Raw genomic sequence first — 15,156 nt, forward strand, 5'->3', positions numbered from 1 at the left:
TGACTATTCTGGAGATAAGGGGTCCATGGCCTCTGATTCTAGGGTGTTGGTTATACAACCCATGTGGAAAGTGAAATAACTCCAGGAGGGCAACAGGAGTAGGAGTAGAGAACACTGTGAGTTAGATGCCAGAGTCTCCTCTGTGAGAAGGAAGGTACACCCCTAGTCACATTGCTCATAAAGAGATGGGCTCACAGGCACTCCTCCCCGTCTCTGGAAATGCTGCCCAGGATCCTGTGCCTCTAGGAGGCCCTCACAATCTTCCCACTTGCACAGGACCGGGGCTGCCTCATCGAGACAGGATCTTATGGACAGTGAAGGAGGCCTCACAACGGCCTCTTCTCTCCTGCAGGGAGAAAGAGAAGACTTTGTTACCTCAAGAACAAGAATGACAAAGTAAGACAAAGCTCCATGCACAGCCTTTGACTGTGACTGTGAGCAGGAACTTGGCTTGAGCTGCCGAGTTCTATGCTGGAAGCAAGGCTCTCCCACTGAGGACAAAATTAGGCCTTAGGCCTTAGGCCTAGGCCATAACTTCCTTGGGTGCTTGGTGGTATCTGCACATGTGGACAAGGGCAGAGACAGGAGCTCCTGGGGCAGAAAAAAGAGCAAAGGCAATTTGGCCTCCTAGGAAGGGTTTGGTAGTGGGTAGGGATGGTGTCCACTGCTTCCTTAGGTTCCTGAGTGATGTCCACATTCTGAGGAGAGAGCCCAGGATTAATAGGAAGGAGACAGTAGTGCCGGGCCCCAATGCCTCCCCTGCCTGTTGTCCTCATTGCCAGGCTCCCCTCTTTCAGCCAGGGCTGGATCCTGACCCTCAGGTAGGCCTGGGGGAAACCTCAGCCTGAGGCCTTTTTGGCAGGGATTGCACCAGCCCTGCATCTCCATGTTGCCTCAGGTCTGGGCTGTAGTTCCTGCATTTCTGGGTGCTGTTTTTTCCACCTTTTGGTGAAAAACACCCAGGCTCAGTGGGGTTGGGGCAGCCTTTCTGTGGAGAAGGTGCTTCCACCGTGTGCTGTGTCCACAGCCAGCTTGGGCCACGGAGTCCCCCACCTACCTCAGGCTTCTCCCGGTGTGTGTTCACGGCCTCCACATTCAGGTGGATGGACTCCACCTTGCAGCCTTGGAAAAGAACAATCCATCTTTCCATAAGTCCCCAAGGTAGGCACTGGTCTTCCATGAGGTATCACCTCCCCCCATCAACAGCCACACTCCCAGCTTCATACTGTGTACAGATCATGACTTGCCTGGGGAATTTAGACAGCTGTGTGATGTGTGGGGAAGACACCAGGCCTAAGAGGCAGCCAACAGGGCATCCTGTTACCTCTGTCCCTAACAGTCTTAGTTCTCTGAGCTTCAGTTGCTCATTTGTAAATGGGGATGGAGATGAGAGATGAACTCTACGGCTGCCCACAGCTCTTGAGGTCCGAAGGACATCAGTCGCATCTACGTAATATTGATGTAGCTCTGTGGATCCTCCAAGCCATGTTAGGTGCTGAAGAGGTGGAAGAGCCCTGGGGCCACTGCCTTGGGTGATCAGTGCCAGGCAAAGTTTATCTGGAGGACAATGTGGTTGTGGCAACACCAGGAGTGTGGAAGATCACGTTGGAGTTTTTGGGAACCTGAAGAAGGAGGAGGGTGCATCTTTGGGGTTTGGGGCTGACAGAGGAGGCCTAATGACTGTGGAAGCTCTGTGGACTGCACCTTACTCCAGGCTTCAGTAGGCCATTCTGCTCTGTCCACACCCCAGAATAGGTTTGATTCTGTCCCTTCCCTGCTCATGAAATTCTTGTGTAATTTGCACAATTGGCAAAATCAGAACAAATCTGTAGATTTAGATTAGACAAAAATATTATATTAATGTTAGTGGCCTTATTTCGATTATATTATTTTTTTCTGTAAGAGAGTGTCTTTGTAATTTAGTCTCCAAATATTTTTGAAAGTGTGTGTGCGTGTGCACATACATAGAGAGAGAGAAGGAGAGACAAAAGACAGGGAGGATAAAACAAATGTGATAAAATGTTAACATTGAAGAATCTAGGTTAAGTGTAGAGAGGAAGTTTTTTTAACTAGTTTTGCAACTTTTTTTGTAAGTCTTCAATTATATCAGAGTAAAAATTTAAATTTAAAAAGTACTTTTATTTTTACAAATATTCACTGAAGTTCATCTGACTAGCATGTACTACACACACTTCTTTTTTTATCACCAAATGCTCACTTCCTTTTAATTATTATTATTATTTTTAATTAATTTCTATAGGAATTTTTAAAAATTATACTTTAAGTTCTAGGGTACATGTACACAATGTCCAGGTTTCTTACATAGGTATACATATGCCATGTTGGTTTGCTGCACCCACCAACTCGTCATTTACGTTAGGTATTTATCCTTATGCTCTCACTCCCTCAGCCCCCCACCCCCTGACAGGCCCCGGTGTGTGATGTTCCCCACCCTATGTCCATGTGTTCTCGTTGTTTAACTCCTACCTATGAGTGAGAACATGCAGTGTTTGGTTTTCTGTCCGTGTGATAGTTTGCTGAGAATGATGGTTTCCAGCTTCATCCATGTCCCTGCAAAGGACATGAACTCATCCTTTTTTATGGCTGCATAGTATTCCACGGTACTACACACACTTCTTGACATTGCATCCTTTGGGAAAAGGTCACTGTGCAACGTGATGCAGTTATTCTTCATACAAACAAAAGTGCATTCACTCCTTTCCAAATCAAGAAAACCGAAAGTCTCATAATCTGTTGCGTGCAGATTCAAATCCAGGGATAATTGTTCATCCTAATTTAGCAGGGATTTTGAATAAGGACATGTGGGAAAATATCCAAAAAAGAGGTCTAGGGAAGTGGTATGTGGACTTCTTGGGGTTGATCCAAAGCATGAGACTTAGTGTTAAATGTGAATTCTCACCAATAAGCTCTTAGTAATCAGGTGAGCAGTATTACCTACTCACTGGAGGTCAGGAAGACTCTTCTCAGCTATTCCTGTGCTTGCTCGATGGGCACCTATACAAAGTGTTATGCTGGCATGAACAGAGGCTAGGTATGGCCTCAATAAAAGGCTCTCACAACGGCTGATATGACTACCCCTACTGCTGAGTGTGCAAATTTCCAAAACTATCCTGAGTTTCTGATATGTACCAATCCAAAGAGAACCAGCCCAGTACCTGGCAGTAAATTAATTACATTGGGCCCATTACATCATGGAGGGGTTTGTTGGCTTTATGATTTGTCAGCAATAAGTGAATATTCTAGGTATGGATTTGCCTTCCCTACACACAATATTTCTGTCTTATCACCACCTGTGATCCTACAGAATGCCTCATTCACTGTTGTGAAATTTCAGTGTGGGATGACAAAAAAACATGTGTATATGTTAGCCAAATGAACTGTGGTGAATATTTATCTTGTTGGTATCCTGATTGCACCCATTTTCCTTTTAGGATAATACAGTTTCCAATTGTAGTAAATGGGATTTTAGGATGGCCCACAAGATCCCCACCCTCTGGTGTACGTAGACTTTTTGGCAGTTATTCAGTAAAACACTAATCTAGATGCTGTTGTGAAAGGATTTTGTGCATGTAATTAACATCCAAAATCAGTTGACCTTAAAATCAGGTGGGCCTGACCTACTCAAGTAAGACTTTAGAGGGTACTGCACTCATCTTGGGAAAAGAGATTTGAAGATTGAGAGGGATTTATGCATGGAAATTCTCCATTCCTAGATTTGAAGATGGAGATGCTACATGGCAAAGAATATGAGTGGCCTCTATGGGCTTAATGAGGCCTCCAGCTGATAGCCAGTAAAGAAATGAGGACCTCAGAACTATAGCTGCAAGTACAAGAGTTCTGCCAATAATCTGAATGAGACTGGAAGGCATCAGAAAGAAAGGCAGCCCTGCTGACACCTTGATTTCCATCTTGCTTGAACAGAGAACCTAGCCAAGGCATGCCACATCTTCTGTCCTATAGTAACTTGGAGATAATAAATGGATGTTGTTTTAGCCACTCAGTCTGTGGCTGTTTGCTATGCATTAATAGAAAACCAATATGTAGTCTTCGTGGAATGACATGTCTAGATGTTTTCCTCCCCCTATTGACAAGGAGTAAATCAGATTATTCCTCTCTGGTTCCAATGTTGTCAAGGGACAGGCATGCAACCTATTCTTAGTCAATTACATACCCTCTCCTTGGACTTTGAAACTTAAGTGATTGACACAAGAGTGAAAAAAAAAGCTTATGTGGTTTTTATCCCCAGAGCAGCATCCTTATCAGACCATTCCTGTTTTTCATGCTCCTATCCAGTTCTCAAGTTACTTTCTCCAGTCTGCCTCCAGTTCTGTGAGTCTCTGACATCTGTCTAACAAAATCCATTTTATTTACATTGGCAAGAAAAAATTCTTATTGATTGCGACCAATCATGTGGTGAAGCCAGTTTGTACCAGCTTGAGACAGTGTGTTGTATGTACCTCGTCCCACCTTTGCCTTCAGTGAAATTGGCCATGGTGGGATTATTTACTTTGTGAAAAATGGCAGACTACCAATTGGGAATTTTTAAAATTAGAGAACCAGTTATTAACCATTTACCAGCACATCATTGCTTGCAAACAAAATCTTAAGTAACAAAGGGGCTGGACACTGAGCTCTAGGAGGGCAAAGGCAGCAGGGTATTGTGGAAAGAACTTGGATTTCACCATCAGAGAATCCTAGATTCTAATCCCACGTTTCTTCAGTGGTGTGACTTTGAGCAAGTATCTTCGCCTCTCTGAGTCTTAGTTTACTCATCTATGAAAGTAGGTAAGGAGATACACCATTTGGCAAAAACTGAATTTTCATACACTCCCCTACATTTCCCAGCCAACTTTCTTGTTGTGTTGGGGTCATACGACTATTTCTGGCCAGTATACAGAAGTGATATCTGCACTTCCAGGATAAGACACCTAAAAGCCCAAATATCTTCAAAATAATGTGTGCCCAGCAGAGTCCTGGGGTAGGTATCCTGAATGGTTGGTTGGATATCCTGGCGGAGGCGAGACTGGTGCAGTAGGATGATAGGGGAAGGACTGGGATGGCCTCTGAATCTGGAGCCTGGCATCAACCTTTCCTGTCTCTGACAGAGCAGTAAGCTGCAAAAGGGCTCACGTGTGGGAGATGATTTTAGTAAGTTTGATTTGATGTGGAGAGGGGCAGGTGAATGATGTAGACAGACTGGACTAGAGGTCCCAGAGGGGATCAAGATAACAAGTGTAGGCTGAGGCCAGATTGAAGAAAAGCCTTAAAGACAAGCTTGGGCAGGTTACACTTTCTCCTGGGGCATTAGACACGTACATAATGTCAATTTTTTTCATCGACTGGTTTTAGTATCCATTAATTGTTCTTCCCTTTTTTAATTATTACCATATTTATTGTGCAAAAATAACTTTCTATTTCCATCATTCTTTCTTTTTCAGCTTTATTGAGGTACAGTTGACAAAAATTGTATATATATATATATATATACAGAGTACAACACGATGTTTTGTTTTGTTTTTGAGATAGTGTTTCGCTCTGTCACCCAGGCAGGAGTACATTGGCACGATCACAGCTCATTGCAGCCTCAACTTCCCAAGCTCAAGTGATATACCTCATATAAACAGAATTACATGATATACCTCATCAACAGAATTATACAGTATTTGTCTTTCTGTAACTTGTTTATTTTACTTAGCATAATGTCTTCAAGGTTCATTCATGTTGTAGCATGCGGCTAATAAAAGTCCATTATTTTTCAAATCTGAATAACAAAACATTTTGTTTATCCATTCATCTGTCAATAGATATTTTGAATTCTCCCACCTGTTAGCTATTTTTAAATAGTACTGCTATGAACATGAGTGTGCAAACATGTCTTTGAGACCCCGATTTCAATTCTTTTGGATATATACCCAGAAGTGGAAATACTGAAACATATGGTAGTTCTATTTTTAAGTTTTTGAGGAACAGCCATACTATTTTCCATAGTAGTTGCACAATTTTACAATCCCGTCAGCAGTGCACAAGGGTTCCAATTTCTCCGCATCCCCAGTGATACTTATTTTCTCTCTTTTGATAGCAGCCATCCTAATCGGTATGAGGTAATATCTAATCGTGGTTTTGATTTGCATTTGTCTGATGATCAGCAATGTTTAGCGTCTTTCAATATGCTTGCTGGCCATTTGCATATAATCTTTGGGGAAATGTCTGTCTTTTGTCCATTTTACAATTGGGTTACTTGTGTTTTTCTTTTAAGAAATAGGGTCTTGCTCTGTCACTGAGGCTGGAGTGCAGTAGTGCAATCGTAGCTCACTGCAGCCTCAACCTCCTGGGCTCCAGTGATACTCCCACCTCAGCCTCCTGAACAGTGAGGACTACAGGTGAACGCCACCATGTCTGGCTAATTGATTTTTTTTTTTTCTTTAGAAACAGGTTCTCACTATTTTGCCCAGGCTGGTCTTGAACTGCTCGCCTCAAGTGATCCTCCCGCCTCTGCTGAGCTAGGATAACAGGCATGAACCACCGTACCAAGCCAGTTATTTAATTTTTTGTTGTGGAGCAGTATTTTTTTAATATATTCTGCTTATTAATCCTTTATTGGGTGTATACTTTGCAAATATCTTCTCGCATTCTGTATGTCGCCTTTTCACTGTGTTGACTTTGTCCTTTGATACACAAATGTATTTGTTTGATGTAGTCCCATTTGTCTATTTTTTGCTTTTGGTGTCATAACCAGAAATTATTTGCCAAATCCAGTGTTATGAAGATTTTCTCCTATCTATACTTCTAGGAGTTTTTAAATTTTAGGTCTTACATTTAAATCTCCAAACTATTTTATTAATTTTTATCGTGTAAAAGGTCTATTTTACTTTTTTGCAGATGGATGTCCAGTTTTCCCAGCACCATGTGTTGAAGATTGTCATTTCCCCGTTGAGTAATCTTGGCACCCTTGTCAAAGATCATTTAACTACATATATGAGGGTTCATTTCTTGACTCACTATTCTATTTCATTGGTCTATATGTCTATCTTTATGCCAGTACCATATATATAAAATAAATATTATAATATATAATATATATACAGTATATTATATATAATATATTGTATATATATACAATGGTTTTCAGTGTATAAGTCTTTTTGCTACCTTGGTTGGGTTTATTCCTAAGTATTGTATTCTTTTTCACTGTATTGAAAATGGAATTGTTTTCTTAATTTTCTTTTTGAATTGTTCATTGTTACTGTATAAAATACAATTTATTTTTGTGTGTTGATTTTAGTATCCTACAAGTTTCCTAGATTTGTTTATTAGTGCTAACAGTTTTTGTGTGTGGAATCTTTAGAGTTTTCAGCATATAAGAAAGATCATGTCATCTGTAAACAGAGATAATTTTACTTCTTTATTTCCAGTATGGATGCTTTTTACTTTTTCTTTTCCTTTTCCTGATTGTTCTGGATAGGACTTTAATACTATGTTGGATAGAAATGGCTGCAGTGGTCATCCTTGTCTTATTCCTTAACTTAAAGGAAAATACTTGGCTCATTAAACTAGTTTGGAAGTGTTTTCTATTCTTATATTATCTGTATCTTATATTGTGTGAAATCAATACTAATTGTTTAAATACTTGGTTGTATTCTCATGTGAAGCCGCCTGGACCTGTAGGTTTCTTTTTATGGAGCATTGAAATTACAAATTATTTTATTTAATAGTTATATACTTCTTTCATCTCAATTGAATTTTGGTATCTTGTAGTATTTAAGGAATTGGTTCATTTTTTCTAAGTTGTAGCTTTTATAAGCATTGAGTTATTTGTCATGTTCCTTATTATCCTTTTAGTGCTTGAAGGGTCTGTAGTAATAGTCTTATTTCATTCTTGCTATTGGTCATTTATATCTCTTCTGTTTTTATTTTTGTCAGCTTTACTGAAGTTTGATCAATTTTATTGATATTTTCAAAGAACCAGCTTTTGTTGCATTGATGTTCTGTATAATTTTCCTGTTTTCAATATTATCGTTTTCTATTCTCGTCTTTATTATTTCTTTCCTTCTGCATGTTTTAGGTTCACTTTGATCTTCTTTTTCTAGTTTCTTGGAATAGAAACTTAGATCATTGATTTTAGATCTTTCCTCTTTCTAATGTAAGCATATAGTACTCTAAATTTCCATTTCATCTTTGGTTTATAGTATTACACACATGTTGATATTTTTTGTTTTTATTCTCATTCTGTTCTATGTATTTTTAAAATTTTCTTAGAAACTTCTTTGATTCATGAATTATGTAGAAATATGTTGTTTAATTCACAAGCATCTGTAGATTTTCTGTTGTTTTTCTGTTATTGATTACTAATTTCATTTCTTTATGGATAGAGAACATACTCTGTATGATGTCAATTGTTTTAATGTTGTTGAAGTTTTCCCCATAGTGTATCCTATTGAATGTTCCACTGGTGCTTGAAAAAATGTGTTTTCTGCTGTTGTTAGTTGGAGTGCTCTTTCTATATATATGTATCAATTACATCATATTGGTTGATTGCATTGCTCATTTCTTTTATATCTTTCCAGATATACTGTTTAGTAGCTTTATCAGTTGCTGGGAGTGCACTGTTGAAGTCCCCTAGTATAAATTTAAATGTGTCTATTTCACCTTTCTGCTCTATCAGCTTTTCCTTCATATATTTTGAGGCTCTTTTGTTTGATGCATACACAATTAGGATTGTAGTTTCTTGTAAATCGTTGTAAATCTCTGTGATTGACCTTTTATCATTACGTAGTGTCTCTCTGTCTCCAGTAATTTCCTTTGCTCTCAATTCTACTTTATTTGATATTAACATCAATACTCCTGCTTTCATTTTTGTTTTGAGACGGAGTCTTATTCTGTCGTCCATGCTGGAGTGCAGTGGCTCACTGCAACCTCCACCTCCCAGGTTCAAGCGATTCTCCGGCCGCAGCCTCCCAAGTAGCTGGGATTACCACGATGCCCGGCTAATTTTTTTTTTTAATTTTAGTAGAAAAGGGGTTTCTCCATGTTGGCCAGGCTGCTCTTGAGCTCCTGATCTCAAGTGATCCATTCGCCTTGGCCTCCCAAAGTGTTGGGATTACAGGCGTGAGCCATTGCGCCCAGCCCCTGCTTTGATTTCATTAATGTTTGCATTATACATCACTTTCCATCCTTCACTTTCATCCTACTATGTCTTTGTTTTTTTATTTCTTTTTAAATTGATACATAATAGTTGTACATATTTTGGGGGTACATGTGATATTTTGATACCTGTATACAATGTGTAATAATTAAATCAGGGTAACTGGGATATCTGTCACCAAACATTATGTTGTCTTTATGTTGGGAGCACTGCGATTCTTCCAGCTATTTTAAAATATACAATAAATTATTGTTAACTACAGTTTCTCTGCTGTACTATTGAATACTGTAACTTATTCCTTCTATCTAACTGTATTTTTGTACCCTTAAAACAATTTCGCTTCATTGCCCCCCTACCTTTTCTGGCCTCTGGTAATTACGGTTCTAGTCTCTGCTTCCACGAGATTCACTTTTTAAGCTCCCATTAAATGGGCATGGGAACATGCAGTATTCTCTCTTAAATGAATGAGAACATGCAGCACTTGTCTTTCTGTGCCTGGCTTATTTCACTTGAGGTAATGACCTCCAGTTCCATCTATGTTGCTGCAAATGATAAGATTTAATATATTTTTATGGCTGAATAATATTTCATTGTATACATGTACCACATTTTCTTTATCCATTTATCCATTGATGGACACTGAAGTTGATTCCATGTCTTGGTTATTGTGAATTGTACCACGATAAACCTAGGAGTGCAGATATCTCTTAAGTATACTTATTTCCTTTCTCTTGGATATATACCCTGCAGTGGAATTCCTGAGTCATATGGAAGTTCTATTTTTAGTTTTTTGAGGAACTTTTCTATAGTGGCTGTACAAATTTACCTTCCCAGCAACACTGTACCAGTATTCCCCTTACTCTGCATTCTTACCAGCATTTGTTATTTTTGTCTTTTTTATAATAGCCATTTTAACTGGAGTGAGATGATATCTCATTGTAATTTTGATTTGCATTTTCCTAGTGATTGGGTATTTTCTCTATATCCATTGGTCATTTGTTTGTCTTCTTTTGAGAAATGTCTATTCAGATCTTTTACCCATTTTAAAATTGGATTATTTGGTTTTTTTTGCTATGAGTTGTTTGAGTTACTCATTGTATTAGTTCGTTTTCATGTTACTGATAAAGACATAACCAAAACTGGGAACAAAAAGAGGATTAATTGGATTTACAGTTCCACATGGCTGGGGAAGCCTCAGAATCATGGTGGGAGGTGAAAGGCACTTCTTATGTGTTGGCAGCAAGAGAAAATGAGGAAGAAGCAACCTTTGATAAACCCATCAGATCTCGTGAGACTTATTCACTACCATGAGAATAGCACTGGAAAGACCAGCTCCCATGATTCAATCACCTCTCCCTGGGTCCCTCCCATAACACATGGGAATTCTGGGAGATGCAATTCAAGTTGAGATTTGGGTGGGGACACAGCCAAACCATATCACCTATATACTCTGGTTATTAATCCCTTGTCAGATGAATAGTTTCCAAATATTTTTCCCATTATTCAGGTTGTATCTTCACTTTGTTGATGGTTTCCTTTGTTGTGCAAAAGGTTTTTATCTTGATGTAATCTTATTTGTCTATTTTTATTTTTGCTGCCTATGCTTTTGAGGTCTTAAAAAAATCTTTGACTAGACCAACAGTCTAAAATGTTCCCCCAATGTTTTCTTTTAGTAGTTTTATAGTTTTAGGTCTTAGATTTAAGTATTTAATCCATTTTAAGTTGGTTTGTGTATACGGTGAGAGATAGGAGTCTAATTTTGTTCTTATGCATAGACATATCAAGTTTTCCCAGCATCAATTATTGAAGTGCCTGTCCTTTCTGTAATGTGTATTTTGGTTCCTTTGTCATTTAGGTCTTTTTATCCATTTTGAGTTGAGTTTTGTGCATGGTGTAAGATAACAGTCCAATTTCATTTTTTTTCCTTGTGGAAACCCAGTTTTCCCAGCACCGTCTGTTGAAGAGACTGTCTTTTCCCCCATTGTGTTTTCTTGGTGCTCTTATCTACAATTAGTTGACCGTATATGTGTGGATTTATTTTGGGGCTCTCTATTTTGTTCCACTGTTTTCTATGTGTTTATGACACTACCATACTGTTTTGATTACTATAGCTTTGTAATATAATTTTAAATAAGGAAGTGTGATCCCTCCAACTTTATTTTTCTTCCTCAGAATTCCTTTGGCTATTCAGTGTCTTTGTGATTCCATACAAATTTTAGGATTATTTTTCCTATTGCTGGGAGGAATGCCATGGCAATTTTGATAGAGAGTGTATTGAATTTGTATATTGCTTTAGGTAGCATGGGCATTTTAACAATATTATCAGGTTAGTGCAAAACTATTTGTGGTTTTTACTGTAACCAAAAGAAATGGCAAAACCCACAATTACTTTTGCACCAACCTAATAGTTCTTCCATTTCATGAGAATGGACTATCATTCCATTTACTTGTATCTACTCTCCTCAATGTTTTATAGTTTTCCATGTGCAGGTCTTTCATCTCCTTGGTTAAATTTACTCTTAAATGTTTTTTAATGCTACCATAAATGGGATTGCTTTGTATCCTGCAACTTTCCTGAATTGATTTATTAGTTCTAACAGTTTTTTTGTGTGGAATCTTTGAGGTTTTCTATATATAGGATTATGTCATCTGCAAATGGAGATAATTTTACTTTTCTTCTTTCCAACTTGGATACCTTTTATTTCTTTTTTAGCAGAAGTAAGTAATAACTATTAGAACAGAAGTAAATCAAATAGAGAATAGAAAAACAATAAGAAGAAATCAATAAAACTGAGTGATTTTTTTTTCAGAAAAAGCTAGACTAAGAAGAAAAGGCAGAAGAGTCAAATCAATAAAATCAGAAATGAAAGGGGTCATAAGGGGCTATTATGAACAATACGCTAGCAGACTGGATAATTTAGACAAAATAGACAAATTCCTGAAAAAATACAACCTACCAAGGTTGAATCAGGAAGAAATAGAAAGTCTGAACAGAACAATAACAAATAGATTGAAGTGGTATAATAATTTAAAAGCTCCCAACAAAAAAAGCCCAGGAACAGATGAGTTTATCTCTGAATTCTGCAAAACATTCAAAGAAGAATTAATGCAAATACTTCTTCAACTCTTCCAAAAACTAGAGCTAGAGGGACTATTTCCAAACATATTTTATGAGGCTGGCATCACCATGATACCTAAGCCAGACAAAGACACCATAAAAAAAGAAAACTTCAGGCCAATATCTCTGATAAACCTTGATACAAAAATTTTCTATAAAATATTAGCAAACCCAAGTTCAACAACATATCAAAAAGATTATACATCATGACTGCTATGATTTGAATGTCTCCTCCAAAACTCATGTTGAAACTCAATCCCCAGTGTGACAGTATTGAGAAGTAGAGCTTTTAAGAGGTGAATAGGTAATGAGGTCTCTGCCTTCATGAATGGATTAATCCATTTATAGATTAATGGATTAATGAGTTAATGGACTAATGGGTTATCATGGGAATGGAACTGGTGGCTTTATAAGAAGAGAAAGAGACACGAGCATGCTCTGCCACCTCACCATGTAAGGCCCTGAGCCGCCTCGGGACTCTGCAGAGTCCCCAGCAGCAAGAGGGTTCTTACCATATGTAGTCCCTTGACCTTGGACTTCTCAGCATCCATAACTATAAGAATAAATTCCTTTTTAAAATAAAGTACCCTCTTGGATATTCTGTTATAAGCAACAGAAAAGACTAAGACAATGGCCAAGTGGAATTTATCCTTGGCATGCAAGCCTGTTTTAAAGTATGCATATGAATCAATGTGATACATTAACAGAATGAAAGATAAAAAGCACACAAAAATCATCTCAATTTACACAGAAAAAGCATTTGACAAAGTTCAACATCCTTCCTTGATAAAAATGCTGAACAGTTTAAGTATAAAAGGAAAGTTTCTCAGCAAAATAAAGATCATTTATGAAAAACCCACAATTAATATCACAATCAATGGGGAAAAATGAAAAACTTTTCCTCTAAGATCCAGTACAAGGTAAAGATTCCCACTCTCTCCACTTCTATTCAATATAGTACAGGAAGTACTATGATGTAAATTTCTAGATGCTAGATAGCATACATTGGATTTTTTGAAAATTCATACTGCCAATCTCTTTTTTTGCCAAGTATTTAAAAAAATTTTTTTTATAATTGACACATAATAATTATACATGTTAATGGGGTACACTGTGATGTTTCAATACATGTATACATTGTATAATGGTAACATGTATTGAAACATGTATACATTGGGTATACATGTATACATGTTTGGGTAATTCACAGATCCATCACCTTAAACATCTATCATTTCTTGGTGGTCTAATCTCTTTTTAATTGGTATATTTACACCATTTGTATTTACAATAACTGTCCCTATTTTAAGGGTTAAGTATGCCATTTTGTTTTCTGTGCATCCCTCTGTTTTTTGTTTCTCTTTGTCTCTGTCTCTCTCTCCTCTCTCTCTGCTCCCTATAGGTTATATGAACATTTGTTAGGATTCCACTTAGAGTGAAGTGTAGAAACATTACTTTTGATGTGTTTTTGATCCTGTGTTAACACTGCTTAATCTTGGTGTTTCAATTTGGTATAATGCACTGCTTTTGCCTTTATATTTTCCTATAGTGCTTGATTTTTATAAAGCAATGAATATATAATAAATTTGTGAAGTCACTATCCTTCCATTATATTTGTAAATGTAGCTATATATTGTCAATGAAAAAATGTGGCTGATTTACACTGTTATTAAAACTTGAAAATCCTCAGTATTTATAGTTTTTAGACTTGATGCACTTGAAATTTGAGCAGCAAAATCCTTTTTTACACATGACCTAATTTTTTCTATGATCATATCAGTTTCTACCCAAGCATTAGTGATTTAGGTCACTCAGATCGGGGCAGGTTTCTCTTACAACTCATCTCCAGCTCAAGAAAAGCCTCTTTCTCTCAAGCTTCTTCCTCACTACTCCCTCAGAGGAAGGAAGACCAATGTGATAGGTCAAGTTCTGGAGCACTGTAAGGAGTACCACTGTGCATTGCTAAGTGACACCCATACATGTAAGACACATCTAAGCTCTTCTCTTTCTTGTGATACTGAAGTGATGAGATAAGCTGGTGCTGACTGTGAAAGCTGGGCATTGACACATTGGCCTCTCTTTCTTCTCACTGGAGATTTTGGGCCCTGTCATTCCTGCGTACTAGGGGTCAGCTGATGATAAGATTTCTGTAGAATAAAAGAGGCAAAGAGACCCTGCTTCATTCTTGTGCCTAAACCTGTGCTTCAATTCAACTTGACCTGAGGGCTCTGCACTGAGGGGTCATGGGAACTGGCCCAATGAATGATATTTCAGGTCCTTGCATGCATGTCTTTTTCAAGGAAAGCCGTAAGAGGGGCAATAAAGCAGTGTAACATAGGAGTAGGGTATTCTTGTATCCTCTTAACAAATGCTAATCCCGCAATATCAGATTCTTACCAGTACTGCCACATAATTGGATGTCTCTCGCTCTACTGCAGGTGGTGCAGATGGTGACCCAAATGTCATAATCCACACTGAAATGTCACACATACCCATTCAAATAGACATGCCCTCAGGTGTTGCCATGCCACCATCCAGATGTCAGCACTAGGTATTTGCAAATATGATAGGTGGACTTCATGTATGAAAAGACAAGGGTAACTTTCTGTAGTTCTTAGTAGTTTCAATCATTTGCAGAGTCATTATTCCCTCCCTGTTCTCCTTTTTGTTTCTTCCCCATTTATTCTTTAGGGTGTTCTATGATACTTAGCCTTATTGGCACCTGCTTTCATTTCCTGAGTTTGTATCAGGATGTCACCCATACCCTGCCTTCTTAGAATTCATGGTGATGCAATACAGGCAACTTGAATAAAAAGACTCATGGGATGATGGCCATTCTAACTGGTGTGAGATGGTATCTCACTGTGGTTTTGAT

The sequence above is a fragment of the Hylobates moloch genome, unplaced genomic scaffold (assembly GCF_009828535.3).
Source record: "Hylobates moloch isolate HMO894 unplaced genomic scaffold, HMol_V3 SCAFFOLD_7, whole genome shotgun sequence".
In the NCBI taxonomy this organism is placed as follows: Eukaryota; Metazoa; Chordata; class Mammalia; order Primates; family Hylobatidae; genus Hylobates; species Hylobates moloch.